Raw genomic sequence first — 21406 nt, 5'->3', positions numbered from 1 at the left:
TAATGAAGTTGTTTATAAAGCAATTTAGTTGAGAAGGATTCTAACTTATTTACGCCAGAAACCTTTAGAATCTACTGTCATTTTATGTGATAATATGTACTTGGTTTTTCATGCAAGATCAAAGAATATTGAATTGCATCATCATTTTATTCATGAAATGGTTAATTAAAAGTAGCTTTCTTTGGACTTCATCAATATAAGTGATCAACCAGGAGATGCTCTCATAAAAGCTATATCTTTAGAAAAGTTTCAGCAGTTCAAGAAGTTTTTAAAAATTACAAATTAAAAGGGAGAGTTGAAAAGTAATTTGTATTTTTTTATATCTATATTAATTATTATCAGTCAAAGGTATTTATGTATTTTGATTTTCCTAAACTTTAGGGCAATTGTATCTCAAGATTTCTTAATCTACAATTATTTTTTAATGTCTTTAAATAGAGTTTTAAAATTAAATATAAAACTTTATAAAATACAAATAAAATACTTGTTGAATTTTGGATGAATAGAAGAAAAATAAAAATCATTGCTCTCCAGGATTATATCTTTTATGCTTAATATTTAATTATCTGTCACTTCTTTTAAGATTTTAAAAGCACTATCTTAAAAAATACAACACTAAAAAAATTACACTAACAATCTAGAAGACTAACTCGTTTGCCCAATATAAACCTTTTGCTTTGTAGTCATGTTGAATAAGAGAATAATTAATTAGTTTAATCACGTAATTACTTGAGATATGGAACCTAATACCATAGTTAGATCATTTATTATTAGTTTCCCAAATGGTTCTTTCATTTCACAAAGCTGCTATAACTTGGATGAGAAGAGAATCAATCATTGAACATATAATAAATTAAAGAGAAAAGGGTTATACAATTATGATTCAAAAGAAGAAAAAGAACAAGAAACCTTTCCAATATCTTCTCCCATAAAATGAGAATCCACAGCAAGAGCAAACTATAAACAAAAAAGCAGAGTACAATAAAGAAATAACAAGTAAGAAAAGGGAGAGAAACTTATAATATTTAAATCCAAGCATAAACAAATTGATTGGTAGAAATGAGCCAAAGCCAAGAGAACATATAAACATGGAAAACTCTCGAATATTAGTGAAAGAAAACAAATTCCAAGCCCTGAAGAGGGAAGACGCGGCTGTGAATTCAACTATTCATCTTAAACAATTGGATCCACAGTTCAGACGGAAAAGAATGCACAATGAATCTCCCATCTGCTTTAGCAAAACCATGCCACCACATCAACCAAAAGTTTATGGGTTTCCTTTTCTGTTTCTTTTTTCCCCTTAATCTCCTCAACCCTGATCCTCCAACCCCATTCACAGCTGTATCATGTCTGTCCACAACACCCATCTCTCTGCGCTACTCATGGTGAAGAAACTCAGATAGTAAAACACACCAAGAAAAAAAAGGGCAGAAGCAAGAGGATGTGTTGACGGTGAGTGATTTGAGAGATGAAAACACTCTCCCTCACCCACATCAAATGAGAACTAATGTGGGGGGGAAAAGATGATGGCAGAAGACAAAGAGGAGAAAAAGCCATGGTGGCCATATGACCACTTTTCAACTTTTTTCTGGTAGAAGATATTTTAGAAAACTTAAATTTCAAGTGAAAAGGGGAGGAAGTGCACTTTACTATCTTTTGACTTCATAATTCATTGAAAATAATGCAAATATTATTGGCTGGGATTTAATGATAGTTCTAAAGAGTTCTTCACGATAATGCATAAACAATGTAATATTATTGTATTTTTTATTACATTTGCATTAAAATCATTACACTCTTATATTTTGAGAATTGAAATTTTTTTTTGAAATGATGATAGAATATTGTTTAAAAAATAAACTTTTAGTGAAGATTTTCAAAATAAAAAAATTGAGTATATTAACGAGATAAAAAGCTTTTAATTCGTGATGTATATTTTTTATCTTTATTTAATCATTTGTATTTTTTTTGGGTATATCTTCATAATGTTTTTAGTTTTTATTAAATAAATGACATAGAAAAAATATTAGATTTTTTAACATTAAATATATTAATAACAAAATGAAAACATTTACTGGAAAATCATTTTGTTTCAATAAAAATTAAATTATTATTTTTTAAAAAAGAAAATATAAGTTCCATGGAAATCATCTTTAGCAATGCTTGAACATAACGTTACATTTCATCTAGGATAATTTCCTTTATTTAACACCAAACTAGGTAATTGATATGGAGCTTGAAGTGAAAATACAAAAACCAAACTCACACAGAAAACCTTCTATTCTTTCTTTTCATTGAATTTGCTTGAATGGCATTCATCGGTCATGGTTTTTTAAAAACCTCTATCATTTAAAGTTCATCACACAAAAATCATAATCTAAAATAGAGTTATATTTTGTAATGCCTCATATTTTCATATACATTTATAGTTATTTTCCTACTATTTAATACGTAAAAATATGAATATTTTTTTTTTATACAGTTCTCATATAAAAATCTACTGAAAATTTCAGTAGAGTCTCTCCTATACCGGGAGGTCCCAAGCACTGTTATTAAACCCGGACTAGCCCGGTGGGTCGACTCGGGACCCAGTTGACCCGGCGATCGGACCTGTCCGGGTTTGTCAAAAGACCAGCTGGTGCAACGACCCGGCCAAACCTGGTCGACCCGGTAGGTCAACCCGTGACCCGGGCGAGACCCGGTGTTTTTTTTCAAATGTGGGATTTGAAACCCATTAGTATATATACTCTATGTTCCCAAGAAAAAAAGTTATGTTTTTTCAATGTGGGATAAAAAACCTTTTGATTTAAATACTTCAACTTAAAAGGATAACATAATATCTTTTTAATATGGGATTTGAAACCTATTAGTATATATACTCTATGTTCACAAGAAAAAAGTTATGTTTTTTCAATGTGGGATTTGAAACCCATTAATATATATACTCTATGTTCCCAAGAAAAAAAGGTATCTTTATTCAATGAGACAAGAAAAAAGCTATGTTTTTTCAATGTGGGATTTGAAACCCATTAGTATATATACTCTATGTTCAAAAGAAAAAAAGCTATGTTTTTTTAATGTGGGATTTGAAACCCATTAGTATATATACTTTATGTTCCCAAGAAAAAAATTATCTTTTTTCAATGTGGGATAAAAAACTTTTTTGGTTTAAATACTTCAACTTAAAAGCTTAACATAATATCTTTTTAATGTGAGATAAAAAACTATTTAAAATATTCTTTTAAACTTCATTATTTATACTATATATAGCCTATATTTACATATAAAATATTAAAACTTTAATTTTTTTTTTTGTAATTTTTCCGGGTTGATCCGGGATGACCCATGAAACCCGGGACCCAGCTCCACCCGGGCTGGGTCAACCCCCGGGTCGGGTTTAATAACTATGGTCCCGAGTTATCGACATTTACCGTGTTTACACTTCTAATATCTCATATTTCATAACTCAATCACAACCCAATTGTCCTAGATCTCAATCCCACAAACATCATCATCATCACAACTATAATATTTATAACATACATTGAACAACAAATATCATTAGAGAAGAATAAATGAGATAAACACGCATTCATGGAACATGATTATATGAATTTCAGAGTTAAATTCATCTATTCAAGTTTAAACATCAATTATACAAATTAAGTTATATAAATGTTCTAATATTTCAAAATACAAGGATATACTCCCTAGAACTAGATAACAAAAAGTGAACAAAAGCTAGGATCTACTCCTGTCATGCATGCGATGGTCCTGAAACAAAATACATATTATTAAAACATGAATATCACAATAAGTATAGTAACACAAATATCCAAAAATTTAAAAAAAGCAAACATGTATTACTTCATATTTGTTTCCATTGGAACTCTTTCTCATTCAACTACTAAAATCGTTTCATCTTCATTTTCAACTTCCATTCAAGATTCCATAAGATCAGCCATAATTATCTCTGCCTAATTTACTGTCAATACCAATTTCACTGGTATCATCATCACCTCGTAGGTGTTAATGCATAGCGATCCCCTTACCCAGGACCATAACATATACTAAATGTATACTAGTCGATGCTTAGTGATCCCCTTACTCGGGATCCTAACATACACTAAATGTATGCTAGTCCATGCCAATTTCACCCATTAATATTGTCATTCTTTGTTTGACCATAGTTATCATTACAAATTTCCATTTCAAACATGACTCGTTTCTTTTAGAAGCTAAGATATAATATCACATGTTCCCCAAAGGGAAAGGACCCAAATTTTCACCCTTCAACGTGTCTAAATAGTCACTTTAGGGACTTTTCGAATCTACCGGCAGAGATCGTATTCCGACCCCTTCTTAGATTGTTGACTATATCTAGAGTTCTAGAACTCCGTTTCAAGCAAGGTTGGTCTCTTTAGAAAGCTAAGACACGGGGCTACAAGTCCCATGAAAGGAGGAGACCTAGTTTTCCTCCCAAGACACTCGAAATTATTCATCAACAAATCAGACCTATTGCCCTATAGGGTCTGTCATGACACAGTCTTGGTTGGTGACCCATAACTGGAGTTCTATAACTCCAAATTGAGTAAGACTAGTTTCTTTAGTTACTAAACATCCAAAACTACAATTACTATGAAGGAACCTGATTATAATTCCCTTATCCTTCTACTCGAATTCTCTCTGAAAGTTAGGAGACAAATCTGTCCAGATTCATCAATGACACGATCAAAGAGTTGATGTCTTCTGCCAAGTGCAGGAGTGTCAAAGTAATAAATAACCCGGCAAGACTAGGGTCGAACCACATAAAGGTTAACTATATAAATTATAAATAACAACAACAACAACAACAACAACAACGATGATGATGATGGTGATGATGAGTTAAAGAGGACTTTGAGATGTAAGATTATTGTGAAGATTAAACAATGATAAAAACAGTTCTCAACGTTAGAGGATCCACTAATGGTATTAGAGATAAGTAAAATATAAATTCTTTATAAATTATCAACATGATCATATTAATCATCTTATTTACGTAACACTATACTTTTAAATATTGTCAGGAATTCATGATACTAACTTATGTTGACAACAAATCAAGTTCCCCTCATAACAACGATGTCGGCCGAAGACTATGAAAGATCAAGCATTTGATGTATCAAGTGTTATACAACACAAATCTAGATTAACCATTTAACAAGCAAGGTATTAAGAATTGATAAGATAAAAAGATAAGACATGTTAATATCAAACTTTCTTGGATATAAATATTAAAGTCCATGTTGAGTTTATATTATACATATTATAACACCATTAGTGAAACCTTTTCACCTTGACATAATTAACTTAGCTAGACATTATAAAGAGGAAGAACATAAATAAACAAAATAAGAACATAATTATATAAGTATAGTAAAGGAAATGAAAAGCATAAATAAGAGATTAAGGAAAATATAACATGGAATAAAACTTGAACATTACAAAATACAAAGAAAGCAAGAACATGATCTTGATCTAAAAAATAAGATGCCTAAATGAATGGCAAATACCTCCTTTTATAGGCTAAAATTCAGAACTATTCATTTGGTAATTGATTATTGATTTAGTGGACTTGGTGGACAGCAACACTTAAGCATTTTGGCTGGATGAAATGACATTGATGCAATTAGAATTTGGCAAAGTGTTCTTCATGAAAGTTGTTGGAAATCATCTCCTCTTTCAACTCAAAAACGTGCAAAGCATTTGGATCACTACAGCTCGAGATATGTCTAAAATACTGAGTAGTGCTTCTGGTGGACGTAGTGGATAGCCCTCAAGCTCTTATCTGGATGAAATGTCATTGATAACATCAGAATTTGAATAAGTTATCTCATGAAAGTTGTTGGAAATTGTCTGATCTTTCTGCCCACCAAATTGGATGTCTTTTTGCCTTCTAGAACTCCATCTATGGGTAAACTTCTGAGGAGTGTTTGGGCTGGATTGCAAGATAGATTTTGACTTCTCTTTTGTGTACAAATTTTGAATTTGAAAATGGTAGATTTGGGTCTTCCATTCTTCATGAACGTTGTAGGCCTATTTCGTAGCTTTCTATCCATATAAACCAAACTGAAATCCAAGATCTACAGCTCCAGATATGACTCAATGACTGAATAATGTTCCAATTGGAATTGAATCAGCATCTCCTTTCTAAGCTTAGCCTTTTCTTTGTCCTTTCACTTTCAATAGTTAATCACAACAATCAATCCTTTGAATTGTGAGATATGCTTGCATTTAAAATGAGCATTTACCATAAATTAAAGCTATCTTATATTATCAGACTTGTTATTATAAAACATGATTTAGTTAGGGAATTTAATGATACTTTAGGTGCAATATGATGATATAAAGCCTTAATGAGAATGCACTTTTAAGTACTAATCACACCCTCCAACCAGCTTATTACTAGTCCCTAGTAATCAAAGCGTTAAAATAGAAAAACAATTTGCAAGTTCCATAAAGCAAGACATTCATCATTCAACTTCCATTAATATATTCAAATAAACAAACTCTCATTAAATTTATATATCTGCTTCATACTATTGAAACAAGATATTAATAAACCTTCTTTTTATGTGCTCAATGTATGAAAACATAGATTATGGGGCTTTTATTGAAAGAAAACAACATTTTGTTCTAATGTTTTTCTAAAGTTAACTTCGTTGGGTTGGGATTATTATCTTTTTTTTTATTTTATTTTTTTATATATATAAATATAACTTAAAACATAATGCATCTTTAACCCATGTAACGAGCTTTCGGCTAATGACTCCAAGATCAGTTGGTCTTAGGGCATTAGGTGTTGAGACACCCCTACGAGCTTAGTAACTCAGGTTGCAGATACTGATACGTGGATAGTGCAATGTTTGATTTCCTTAAGCTTTTCTCCTTAACCCATGTAACAAATACTGGGCCAATAGCTCCCAAGTCAGTTGACTTTAGGGTATTAGGTGTTAAAACACCCTTTTAGGCTTAATTGCTTAGGTTATGGAGGCTACGAAACCAAACTTATCTACGTTTTTATTATCATCAATTATTTTTATTTTTATTTATTTATTATTTTTTTTGCAAATTATATACTATCCTTTTCCCTTAGTTGTTACCTTTCACAAAAGAACATAATGTAATAATTCAATGTGCGACCCACAATTATATGTTAAAGTGTGTGTGTGAAAATGAAGGTTTAAGAATACTTGTTAAATTAGTATATGAGTGATTAATATTTTAAAGTGCATTCTCATAAAGGCTTTATATCATCATATTGCACCTAAAGTATCATTAAATTCCCTAACTAAAGCATGTTTTATAATAACAAGTCTGATAATATAATATATCTTTAATTTATGGTAAATGCTTGTTTTGAATACAAGTATATCTCACAATTCAAAGGATTGAATGATGTGATTAACTATTGAAATTAAGAAGACAAAGAAAGGGCTAATAGAAGAGATGTTGGTTCAAACTGGAACACCATTCGGTTATTGGATCATAACTGGAGTTGTAGACCTTGGATTTAGGTCTGCTTTATATGGATGGAAAGCTAAGACATAGACCTAAAACTTTCATGCGGAGTTCAAGACTCAATTCTACCGTTTTCAAGTTCAAATCTTAGCAACAACAGAGAAGTAAGAATTTGTTCTGCAACTCAGACACTGTTCGGTTTTTAGCTTATATCTTGAGTTTTAGAAGTCCAAATGAGCTCTATTTATTTTTTGTTGGAAAGCTGAGACAATTGCCCACAACTTTCATAAGCTCAAGGGGCTCTAATTCTGATGTTAGCAATGATGTTTTGGCCAGCCAACAATATCAATAACCAGCCAACAATGTCAATAACCACCAGCCAACAATGTCAAAAACTAGCCACCAAGTCAATGGTTGGCCACCAACTAAATAGTTTGTCAACCAATCAATAGTTCCAAATTTTAGCCTGTAAAATGAGGCATTTGCCATGTATTTAGTCATCTTGGTTTTCAGATCAAGATCATGTTCTTGCTTTCTTTCTTTATATCTTTGTAATGTTCAAGTTTTCTTTCATCCTATATTAATCTCTTGTTTATGCTTTTTCATTTCCTTTCCTATATTTAGTTAACTTATATCATGTTTATGTTCTTATATTGTTTATTTATGTTTTTCTTCTTCATTATGTTTAGCTAAGTTAATTATGCCAAGGTGAAAAGGTTTCATTAATGGTGTTAGAATAGGTATATTATAAACTCAACATGGACTTTAATGTTTATATCCAAGAAAGTTTGCTATTAACATGTCTTATCTTTTCATCTTACTAATTATTAATACCTTGCTTGTTAAATGGTTAACTAGATTTGTGTTGTATAACACTTGGTACATCAAATGATTGATCCTTCATAGTCTTCGGCCGACATCGTTGTTATGCGAGGAACTTGATTTGTTGTTAACATAAGCTAGCAACATGAATGCTTGATGATATATATAAGTATGGTGTTACTTAGATAAGATGATTAATATGATCATGTTAATAATTTATAATGAGCTAATAACGATAAATCATCCGATTGGAACCTCCTTTGTGTGTGGTTTCCAATTGAGTAATAAAAAGAGTTTATATTATATTTATTTGAAATACCATTAGTGAATCCTCTAACCCTGACATCTGTTTTATCATTGTTTAATCCTTACATCAATATCACATCCTAAAACTCTCTTCAACTCCTTTTCTGTTATTATTCTCTTCAAATATTTTTTCTTTATTTGTAATTTATATAGTTGACATCCATGTGGTTCGACCCCGGTCTTGCTGGGTTATTTATTACTTTGACACTCCTGCACTTGGGATAAGACATCAACTCTTTGATCGTGTCAAGTTTTTGGCGCCGTTGCCTAGGAGGTAAGTTATTGTATAAATTATATATTTTCTTTTATTTTCTTTTCTTTTCACGTTTATTTGTTTTTTTAATTTTTGTTTCTTCCTTTTCTTCTTTCTTTCTGAACTTGCATGAGAGTTTGGACACGCACATTAAGTGGTAGACTTTCTAGGAATCCTCATTTTCTTCATAAAACATGGCCGACGAAGATAACCAGTCAATTCATAATGAGAATAATGAAAATAATCGTGTTAGAACACTTAGAGACTATATGAATCCAACATGAACAAGTGTACGATCATGTATAATTTTTCCTCCTGATGCATCTTATTTTAATTTTAAGCCAGGTATTATTCAACCTTTACACACTTTTTATGGCTTAGAATTAGAAAATCCATATTTGCATTTAAAAGAATTTGAAGAAGTTTGTAACACCTATAATGACTTAAATTGTAGCATCAACACCATTAGATTAAAGCTTTTTCCTTTTTCATTAAAAGATAAAGCTAAAACATGGCTACAAAATCTTAGGTCAGGATCCATTCGTGCTTCGGATGAAATACAACAACAATTTTTAAAGAAGTTTTTCCATTCTCATAGAACAAACTCTTTCAAAAGACAAATCACCATTTTCACTCAAAAATCAGGAGAAACATTTTACAAGTGTTGGGATAGATATAAAGACTTGCTTAATACATGTCCTCATAATGGTTTTGAAACATGGAGATTGGTTTCACAATTTTATGAAGGGTTAACACCTAAAGATAGGCAAATGGTGGAATTGATGTGCAATGGAACTTTTAAAAATAAAGACCCTGATGAAGCAATGGAGTACTTAGACTTGTTAGCTGAAAATGCTCAAAATTGGGGCACTACAGGCACTTGTGAGGCACCAGGTAAAACTCAACCTCATACATCTAGTGGAGGCATGTACAACCTTAGGGAAGATCATGACCTCCAAGCTAAATTTACATCTTTAGCTAGAAAAGTTGAGGCACTAGAATTAAAAAAGAGTGGTCAATTAAAATCTGTTCAAGAAATTGTGTGTCAAATTTTTGAAACTAATGAACACTCAACCAATGATTGTCCAACTTTTCCTTCTTTTAATCACCCAAATTTCAGTTGGAAGAGTGGTAACAATAATGCACAAACTTCACAGCCACCATTTCAAGCACATCATAATTTTCAAAGTTCTCATAGGTATGCATCTCCTTATGTTCCCCCTTCTGGAAGAAATCTTGAGGACACTTTATATGCATTCATTGAACAGCAAGAGACAATCAACACTCAACTTGTTCAAAGCATGACAGATTTTAAAGATACTCTTGCAAAATTCACATATGCTTTAAGTTTTCAGGAGAAAGGTAAGTTCTCATCTCAACCACAACAAAATCCCAATAGGCAATACAATGCAAATGCAAGTAGTTCTTGAAGCCAACACATAGATCAAGTCAAATCAGTCATTACTCTCCATGGTGGTAAGGTTATTGAAAAACCAATTCTTGAACCTTGTGAGAAAGATGATGAGTCAATCTCTGAGGGTAAGGAAGGGGTTAAACCTGAACATTGCAAAGAAAAGAATGATTCCCCACCAATACTTCCATTTCCTCATGCTATGACCAAACAAAGGGAAGTCAATCATGATTTTGAAATCTTTGAAACTTTCAAAGAAGAAGGAATCGAGGATGAAAAAGGCACCGAAAATGTCGTCACGGATCATTTGTCAAAATTGACAATAGATTCGACATCTGACATCACACCAATTGACGATTACTTTCTTGGTCAATCTTCACTTTCTATTGCTTCGATACCTTGGTCTGCTAATATTGATAATTTTCTTGCTTCAGGATTTTTGCCAGCTCACTTGGATACCCAAGATAAAAGAAAGTTTTTGAGCGACGTGTAGAACTTTTATTGGGATAACCCTTACTTATTCAAATATTGTCCTAATCAAATATATCAAAGATGCATTCCTGATAATGAGGTAAGTAGTGTCATTAAATTTTATCATTTTGAGGCATTTGGGGGTCATTTCTCATAAAAAAAACAGCTGAAAAAATCTTACAAAGTGGATTTTATTGGCCCACCATGTTCAAGGACTCACATGCATTCTGAAAAACCTGTGAAAAATGTCAAAAGGTGGGATTTATTTCAAAGTATAGAGAGTCTTTAGATAATCTTCTATTGACTCTTAAGTCTCATCATAGTGGAGATATGCATCGTGTGATTCATGATTTATGGCCCAATTGTCATAAAGAACATGCTCGACATAGTCTTGGGAATTTGACTATAAAAGACCTGTTTGCCAGTTTTTAAGAAAATTGGATGGGAAGCCTATCCCCGACCCATAAAGGGCGTTTAAGTCGTTCTTAGACGTAAAACCAAGGGAAGATGTAAGCCACAATCACAACTACGATTTAAGCCTTAGCTTGTAAAAATTTGTGTATTCTATTTTTATTAATAACATATTATTTGTGTGTGGTTCTTTCTTATATTTGTTTAAGTGTGTTTCAGGTTTGTCAGTAATTGTTGTTTTAGGTGATGTCTTCTATACTCTATCTTTCTGTCTTAGAACATTAAGGACAATGTCTCGTTTTGGTTGGGGGGAGAGGGTAGTAGTTGATATTAAAAAAACTTAACTAACCATGTTTTCTATTATTAAAACCATTTGCAAAACTATTGTTACTAGGATGACAGAGTAAAGGAGGAATTTTAATGACTCTTGAGACGCATCTTAGTAAACATTCTTAACAAGGTCTATCAGAATACTTCTTGAAATATTCAGGTTTACAAACTCTCGCATTGTTATCACTTGATTCTGCTCATATACTCATTTAACAAGTATTCCTAAACTTTCATTTTCACACACACACTTTAACATATGATTATGGGTTGCACATTGGATTATTATATTATTCATGTTCTTTTGTTAAAGGTAACAACTAAGAGAAAGGGTAGTATATAATATGCAAAAAAACAAAAAACAAAAAAAACAATAATAATAATAATAATAATAATAATAATAATAATAATAATAAATTGAATAAATAAAAAAAGTAGATAAGTTTGGTTTCGTAGCCTCCTCGACTTAAGCAATTAAGCCCGAAGGGGTATTTTAACACCTACTACCCTAAAGTCAACTGACTTGGGAGCTATTGGCCCAGTGCTTGTTACATGGGTTGAGGAGAAAGTTTAAGGGAATCAAATATTGCACTATCTACATTTTAGTATCTGCAACCCGAGTTACTAAGCTTGAAGGGGTGTTTCAACACCTGATGCCATAAGACCAACTGATCTGGGAGTCATTAGCTAAAATCTCGTTACATGGGTTCAAGATACATTGTGTTATAAATTCTTGCTTTCAAAAAAAAAAAGATAATAATCCCAACCCAAGGAAGTTAACCTTAAACATTAGAACAAAATATTGTTTTCTTCCAATAAAAGCCTCATCATCTATGTTTTCATATATTGAGCACATAAAACAAGGTTTATTAATATCTTGTTTCAACAGTATGAAGCAGATGTATAAAATTAATGAGAGTTTGTTTATTTGGATAGATTAATGGAAGTTAAATGATGAATACCTTGCTTTGTAGAACTTGCAAATTGTTTTTCTATTTTAACGCTTTGATTACTAGGAACTAGTAATAAGCTGGTTGGGGGATGTGATTAGTACTTAAAAGTGCATTCTCATTAAGGCTTTATATCATCATATTGCACCTAAAGTATCATTAAATTCCCTAACTAAAGCATGTTTTATAATAACAAGTCTGATAATATAATATATCTTTAATTTATGGTAAAAGCTTGTTTTGAATGCACGTATATCTCATAATTCAAAGGATTGATTGATGTGATTCACTATTGAAATTAAGAAGACAAAAAAAGGGCTAATAGAAGAGATGCTGGTTCAAACTGGAACACCATTCTGTTATTGGATCATAACTGGAGTTGTAAACCTTGGATTTAGGTCTGCTTTATATGGATGGAAAGCTAAGACATAGACCTAAAACTTTCATGCGGAGTCCAAGACTCAATTCTACCGTTTTCAAGTTCAAATCTTAGTAACAACGAAGAAGTCGGAATTTGTCCTGCAACTCAAACACTGTTCGGTTTTTAGCTTATATCTTGAGTTTTAGAAGTCCAAATGAGCTCTATTTATTTTTTGTTGGAAAGCTGAGACAATTGCTCACAACTTTCATAAGCTCAAAGGGCTCTAATTCTGATGTTAGCAATGATGTTTTAGCCAACCAACAATATCAATAATCAGCCAACAATATCAATAACCAGCAGCCAACAATGTCAAAAACTAGCCACCAAGTCAATGGTTAGCCACCAACTAAATAGTTTGTCAACCAATCAATAGTTCTAAATTTTAGCCTATAAAATGAGGCATTTGCCATGTATTTAGTCATCTTGGTTTTCAGATCAAGATTATGTTCTTGCTTTCTTTCTTTATATCTTTGTAATGTTCAAGTTTTCTTTCATCCTATATTAATCTCTTGTTTATGCTTTTTCATTTCCTTTCCTATATTTAGTTAACTTATATCATGTTTATGTTCTTATATTGTTTATTTATGTTTTTCTTCTTCATTATGTTTAGCTAAGTTAATTATGCCAAGGTGAAAAGGTTTCATTAATGGTGTTAGAATAGGTATATTATAAACTCAACATGGACTTTAATGTTTATATCCAAGAAAGTTTGCTATTAACATGTCTTATCTTTTTATCTTACTAATTATTAATACCTTGCTTGTTAAATGGTTAACTAGATTTGTGTTGTATAACACTTGGTACATCAAATGATTGATCCTTCATAGTCTTCGGCCGACATCGTTGTTATGCGAGGAACTTGATTTGTTGTTAACATAAGCTAGCAACATGAATGCTTGATGATATATATAAGTATGGTGTTACTTAGATAAGATGATTAATATGATCATGTTAATAATTTATAATGAGCTAATAACGATAAATCATCCGATTGGAACCTCCTTTGTGTGTGGTTTCCAATTGAGTAATAAAAAGAGTTTATATTATATTTATTTGAAATACCATTAGTGAATCCTCTAACCCTGACATCTGTTTTATCATTGTTTAATCCTTACATCAATATCACATCCTAAAACTCTCTTCAACTCCTTTTCTGTTATTATTCTTTTCAAATCTTTTTTCTTTATTTGTAATTTATATAGTTGACCTCCATGTGGTTCGACCCCGGTCTTGCTGGGTTATTTATTGCTTTGACACTCCTGCACTTGGGATAAGACATCAACTCTTTGATCGTGTCAAGTTTTTGGCGCCGTTGCCGAGGAGGTAGGATATTGTATAAATTATATATTTTCTTTTATTTTCTTTTCTTTTCACTTTTATTTGTTTTTCTAATTTTTGTTTCTTCCTTTTCTTCTTTCTTTCTGCACTTGCATGAGAGTTTGGACATGCACATTAAGTGGTAGACTTTCTAGGAATCCTTATTTTCTTCATAAAACATGGTCGACGAAGATAACCAGTCAATTCATAATGAGAATAATGAGAATAATCGTGTCAGAACACTTAGAGACTATATGAATCCAAAAGGAACATGTAGTTGTGAAGTCATTTCTACACATTTCGATATTTCTTATTTGATGACTAGATCCACCGAAAACACAAATATTTCTTATTTGATGACTTGAGGAACCTGCCATTTCTACACACTTCGATATCTGTTGAATGTGTGGGTTGAGTAGAAATGAAGGAAAGGAAGAGAAGATTTTATAGATGAGAAATTGAAAATGCAATCATACCACCTATATGGAGGCCAGTTGGAGTCTCTCTCTCTCTCTTTTTTGTTTTTTTTTTTAAAACATATGTATGTACAATTAGTTGTGATTGTGGCTCACATCTTCCCTTGGTTTTACGTCCAAGAATGGCTTAAACGCCCTCTATGGGTCGGGAATAGGCTTTCCATTCAATTTTCTTAAAAACTGACAAACATGGTCTTTTTTAGTCAGATTCCTAAGACTATGATGAGCATGTTCTTTATGAAAATGGGGCCATAAATCATGAATTGCACGATGCATATCTCCACTATGATGAGACTTAAGAGTCAATAGAAGATTATCTAAAGACTCTTTATGTTTTGAAATAAATCCCACCTTTTGATAATTTTCAGAGGTTTTGCAGAATGCATGTGAGTCCTTGAACATGGTGGGCCCAAAAAATCCACTTTGTAAGATTTTTACAATCGTCTTTTTTGAAGAGAAATGATCCCCACATGCCTCAGAGTGACAAAATTTACTGACACTACTTAACTCATTGTCGGGAATACATTTTTGAAATATTTGATCTGAACAATATTTAAATAAGTAAGGGTCATCCCAATAAAAGTCCTTCACTTCGTTCAAGAATTTTCTTTTGTCTTAGGTGCTCCAGTGAGCTGGCAAATATCCTACAGCAAGAAAATCGACATAATTAGCAAACCAAGGCAGTGATCTAAGAAAAAGTAAGGATTCGTCAGGAAAGTAATCATCGATAGGTGTGATGTTGGATGTCGAATCTATTGTCACTCGTGACAAAAGATTCGCATCAACATTTTTGGTGCCTTTCTTATTCGTGATTTCTTTTTGAAAATAAATCATTTGCAAATCTTCAGATTCACCAAACTCAATTTTACTCAAAGTAGATTCAAGTTGATGATAAACTAATTCTTCAACAAGATCTACTTCTTGTAAATCATTATCATCTTTAGGTTGCTTGCAAATGTTGAAAATATTCATCTCCAATGTCATGTTTCCAAATGATAACTTCATCAGCCCATTCCTACAATTAATCAATGCATTAGAAGTTGCAAGAAATGAACGTCCTAAAATAACAGGAAATGAATTACATGCTTCAACAGGTTGTGTATCCAAGACAATAAAATCCACAGGAAAAATGAATTTATTAACTTATACTAACACATCTTCAACTATTCCTCTAGGCATTTTTACAGATCTATCAGCAAGTAAAAGAGTTACAGAAGTTGGTTTTAACTCACCTAGATTGAGACACTGAAAGACTAAATATGGAAGTAAATTCACACTAGCTCCAAGATCAAGTAAAGCTATTTCAATTTTATGTTCTCCAATAAAGCAAGAAATTGTAGGACAACCAGGATCTTTATATTTCAAAGCATAATTGTTCTGAAGAATGGTACTTACTTGTTCGGCTAAAAAGGCTTTCTTTTTCACATCCAGTTTTCTCTTCACTGTGCACAGATCTTTTAAAAATTTAGCATAAGAAGGTACCTGTTTAATAGCATCCAACAAAGGTATATTGATGCTTACCTGTTTGAAAGTTTCAAAGATTTCAGAGTTGTGATTGACTTTCCGTTGTTTGGTCATGGCATGAGGAAATGGAAGTGCTGGCGGGGAATCAGTCTTTTCTTTGCAATGTTCAGATTCAACCCCTTCCTTACCCTCGGGGATTAACTCATCATCTTTCTCACAAGGTTCAAGAGTGGGTTTTTCAATAACCTTACCACTGCGAAGAGTGATGAATGATTTGATTTGATCTATGTGATGGCTTCCGGAACTACTTGCATTTGCGTTGTATTGCCCCTTGGGATTTTGCTGTGGTTGAGATGGAAACTTACATTTCTCTTGAAAACTGAGAGTAGATGTGAATTTTGCAAGAGCATCTTTTAGATCGGCCATGGTTTGAGCATTTTGAGTGTTGATTGTCTCTTGCTTTTCAATGAATGCATGCAATGTTTCCTCAAGATTTCTTCTAGGAGGTGGAGCATAAGGAGGTGCATATCCATGAGAATTTTGGAAATTATAGTGTGCTTAAAATGGTGGTTGTGAAGTTTGTGCATTATTGTTACCACTCTTCCAACTGAAATTTCGGTGATTTCTCCAACCAAGGTTGTATGTTTGCGAGTATGGGTTATGATTGGGCCTTTGAAACCTGTTTAAAGCATGGGCTTGTTCATGTAGGCATTCCTCAAAAAAAGGCAAAGTTGGACAGTCATTGGTTGAGTGTTCATTGGTTTCATAGATTTGACACACAATGTCTTGAACAAATTTTAGTTGACCACTCTTTTTTAATTCTAGTGCCTCGACTTTTCTAGCTAAAGATGCAAATTTAGCTTGGAGGTCATGATCTTCCCTAAGGTTGTACATACCTCCACTAGATGTATGAGGTTGAGTTTTACCTGATGCCTCATAAGTACCTCTAGTGCCCTAATTTTGAGCATTTTCAGCTAGCAAGTCTAGGTACTCCATTGCTTCATCAGGGTCTTTATTTTTAAAAGTTCCATTGCACATCAATTCCACCATTTGTCTATCTTTAGGTGTTAACCCTTCATAAAAAAGTGAAACCAATCTACATATTTCAAAACCATGATGAGGGCAAGTATTAAGCAAGTCTCGATACCTATCCCAACATTGATAAAATGTTTCTCTTGATTTTTGAGTGAAAGTAGTGATTTGTCTTTTGAAAGAGTTTGTTCTGTTAGATGAAAAAAACTTCTTTAAAAATTGTTGTTGCATTTCATCCCAAGCACGAATGGATCCTGACCTAAAATTTTGTAGCCATGTTTTAGCTTTATCTTTTAATGAAAAAGGAAAAAGCTTTAATCTGATGGTATTCATGCTACAATTTAAGTCATTATAGGTGTTACAGACTTCTTCAAATTCTCTCAAATGCAAGTATGGATTTTCTAGATCTAAGCCATGAAAAGAAGGTAAAAGTTGAATAATGCCTGGCTTAAAATTAAAGTAAGATGCATCAGGAGGGAAAACTATACATGAGGGTGCACTTGTTCTTGTAGGATTTATGTGGTCTCTAAGTGTTCTAACTCGGTTATTCTCATTATGAAGCGACTCCTTATCTTCTTCGGCCATATTTTCTGAAAATGATGAGGATACCCCACAAAGTCTACCACTTAATATATGTGACCAAACTCTCATGCGCGTGTAGAAAGAGAATAAAAGGAAGAAGAAAACAAAAGAAAAAGAAACAAAACAAAAGAAACAAAAGTTAGACACAAGAAAAGTGAAAAGTGAAAATAAAATAAATATTATAATTTATACAAGAATTTACCTCCCCGGCAACGGCGCCAAAAACTTGACACGAACAAATAGTTGATGTCTTCTCCCAAGTGCAAGAGTGTCAAAGTAATAAAAAACCCGGCAAGACTGGGGTCGAACCACATAAAGGTTAACTATATAAATTATAAATAATAATAATAATAATAATAATAATAACAACAACAATACTAATAAGAACAACAACAACAACAATGATGATGATGGTGGTGGTGGTGATGATGAGTTAAAAAGGACTTTGAGATGTAAGATTAATGTGAAGATTAAACAATGATAAAAACAGTTGTCAAGGTTAGAGGATCCACTAATGGTATTAGAGATAAGTAAAGTATAAATTCTTTATAAATTATCAACATGATCATATTTGTCACACCTGGACATCGCGGCGACTGATTAAAAATTAATCTCTCGATTGAAAAAGGAACAGATATCTGGCATCTTATTTTTTTAGGGGAAAATGTCTTGTTTAAGGAGTCGCCACCTAGTATTATGGTCACTAGAAACCCTAACTGGTCAACAGAGATTCTATGGTCTGGGACTGGTTACGCAAAAGGGAAGATGCTATCACCCCTTAAGCATCCTGCCTGAGGCAGGTTGCATTGCTGATTTTGTTTAAAATTGCTAAAGGTTTGTTTGTGTTCTGTTCTTATGGTCATCCTATAATATTCCTGACTCTGGCGTCAGTGAATATTCACCTATGAATATTTCCAACTCTGGCGTTGGTAAATATTATGCAATCCATAAAATACGGTATAATTCCTGACTCTTGTGCCAATGAACTATGAATATTTCCAACTCTGGCGCTGGTAAATATTGTGCAATCCATAAAATACGGTGTAATTCCCGACTCGGCGCCAATGAATAAACCCACAAAAAATCTAAATAAAAAAAAACTATTTTTTTATTATGTGTTTTTTTTAATTATTTTTGGGTGGGTCTGACCCAGCCTGCATGGCTGGGTAGACCCAATCTCTCCGGTCTGGTCACTGGCCTAAGCCAGTAACCTGGTTGAGACAAGTGAATTATAATTCACTTGCTATAGTAGCAAGTGAATTATAATTCACAGCTACTAACATGAATTATAATACAGGAAGGGAAGCGACTCACTGGCACTGGCGATGGCTGGAGCCACGGCTGGAAGAAACAAGAGAAAGCTGACCACGGTGGAGCAGGATCTTCTCCCGATCGAGGAACTAATGGACGGTGGCAGGAAGAGCACGGTGGGGAGAGAGGAGTGTTGTTGGAGCTTGTAGTCTGCGGCTGTTCACAGCTGGTGCAAGGGCTGGCGAGAAGAGTTTTGCTGGCGTTGCTGCTGTTGCCGACTGAAAGCTGGTGCTCGGCTGGGATGATGAAGACTCTATTATTGCCGTTACATGTAAGTGACCACGCCCTATTGCTGCTACTGAGGGGTGCTGTTGTCTTAAGTTCAGACTGTGGAGAAGGAGTGCTGGTGCAGGGGTCAGCGAGAAGAGTTTCTAAACGTTGCTTTAATGGAGGCTGGGACAGTCCATGACTGCCATGCTGCTCCTGCTACTGTTGTTCCCAGTGTTGTCATCTCCTTCATGGTCGAAACAGGAAACCACGATGGGGCAGCTGAAGACTTTGTTGATGCAGCTCTCGTCCACCATGCTGGTGCAGAGTTGCTGTTGGAGGACAATCTTTCACTTATGTCACTATTTTGTGATGTTGTGTTGCTGAGGTTGCTCTGGGTGCTGGACTAAGAAGAAGAGGCTGCTGGCGGCTTACCCGTCTATGGTGGCTGAAGAAGTGCGACTGTTGGTGATTGCTGCGTGCCGGTGCAGACGGTTGAGAAGGAGGAAATCCCCTGCTGGCGAGGAGATAAACTCTGTTATGGTTGAGACTTCAGTTGGCAGGGAGGGAAGGAAGTGAGGCGGAAGATGGTGGTGAAGAGGAAACAGAGAAACGGGCTGAGGAGGAGGGTCTAGTTCCAGAGAGAGAGACCAGAGGGTGGTCTTTTAAAAGTAAGGGTGAGGGAGCAGTTCCTGTGAGAAGGCAATGCTTTGGCTGGTTTAGGGAGAAGGGGAAGAATGGCTGGGACAAAGAAGCTGGGGGGAGGGGGCAACGGCTGCTAGTCTTGGATTCGGCCGCGCCCCCTCTCTTTTTTTTATGTCTGTTTTTACTTTTATTTTTTATAGGGTTTTCTGGTAATGGTCTTCTCCTAGGGTTTCCTCCTTTTAGGATTTATTTTTTCTAATCGTCCTTCTAAGATCTGTATTTATAGTGCTAAAGTGCCTTCACGTGTGAGAAACCAAGTTTCAATCAAACTAACTCTCTTTTTTGAAGTTTGAATTTGATTAAGAATCAAATTTGAAAGCGGATAACTATCATTATCTTGAAGACAAGGATTATCTTGAAGATAGGGATTATCTTGAAGATAAAGATAGAATGACAAAAGCACATTGTAGTCCTTAATTTTCACGGAAGTTGACAAATCACACTTTTCATTGAAATAAATCTCTCATCTTTTAATTTTTCATTTTAAACCCTGTAAAAATTAAATTAAAAGCCAATGGGCCAAAAGTGGGTTACAACAGTTGCCCCCTCTTTACAATGCTTACGGTGCAAATGCATTAGAAAATTTATTTTCTTTCGACTTTGTATAGTAAGTTTTGTAAAGAAGAATAATTGTGAAAAACCTTCCTCTTTTCCTTTTTCTTGTTTTTTTTATTGATTTTTTTTGGTTTTTTTTTAAATGGTCTAATTATTCCAAGCGACCTGCCCGATGAAGAATGAAATGCAAAAAGGGTTTCGCTAGTGGTCTAATTGTTCCAGGCAACCTGCCCAATAGAAAGAAGCAACGCGAAGGCTTTCGCGAGTGGTCTCATTTTTCCAGGTGACCTGCCCGATGAAGAATAAAACGTGAAAAGGGTTTCACGAGTGGTCTAATTGTTCCAGGCGACCAGCTCGATAGGAAGAAGCAACGCGAAGGATTTCGTGAGTGGTCCAATTGTTCCAGGCGACCTGCCCGACGAAGAATAAAACGCGAAAAGGGTTTCGCGAGTGGTCTAATTGTTATAGGCGACCAGCCCGATAGGAAGAAGCAACGCGAAGGATTTCGCGAGTGGTCTCATTTTTCTAGGTGACCTGCCCGATGAAGAATACAACGCGAAAAGGGTTTCACGAGTGGTTTAATTATTCCAGGCGACCAGCCTGATAGGAAGAAGCAACGCGAAGGATTTCGCGAGTGGTCTCATTATTCCAGGTGACCTGCCCGATGAAGAATAAAACGCGAAAAGGGTTTCACGAGTGGTCTAATTATTCCAGGCGACCTGCCCGATAGGAAGAAGCAACGAGAAGGATTTCGCGAGTGGTCTCATTTTTCCAGGGACTTGCCCGATGAAGAATAAAACGCGAAAAGTGTTTCGCGAGTCGTCTAATTGTTCCAGGCGACCAGCCCGATAGGAAGAAGCAACGCAAAGGATTTCACGAGTG

The 21406-nt window shown here is 34.0% G+C and overlaps 1 protein-coding gene and 2 pseudogenes across 2 annotated transcripts in view; 1 reads left to right on the top strand and 2 right to left on the bottom strand.

Moving 5' to 3' along the window:
• The window catches only part of LOC18095531 (phenolic glucoside malonyltransferase 1), a 93079-nt gene that overhangs the window by 43824 nt on the left and 27849 nt on the right, over positions 1 to 21406 (bottom strand). The window lies entirely within an intron of this gene.
• On the bottom strand, positions 9486 to 9596 carry LOC112326330 (small nucleolar RNA R71; annotated as a pseudogene).
• LOC112326320 (small nucleolar RNA R71) lies at positions 17241 to 17351 on the top strand (annotated as a pseudogene).

Source organism: Populus trichocarpa, chromosome 1 (assembly GCF_000002775.5).
Source record: "Populus trichocarpa isolate Nisqually-1 chromosome 1, P.trichocarpa_v4.1, whole genome shotgun sequence".
Taxonomy (NCBI): Eukaryota; Viridiplantae; Streptophyta; class Magnoliopsida; order Malpighiales; family Salicaceae; genus Populus; species Populus trichocarpa.
This window is presented reverse-complemented; position numbering and strand designations above follow the sequence as displayed.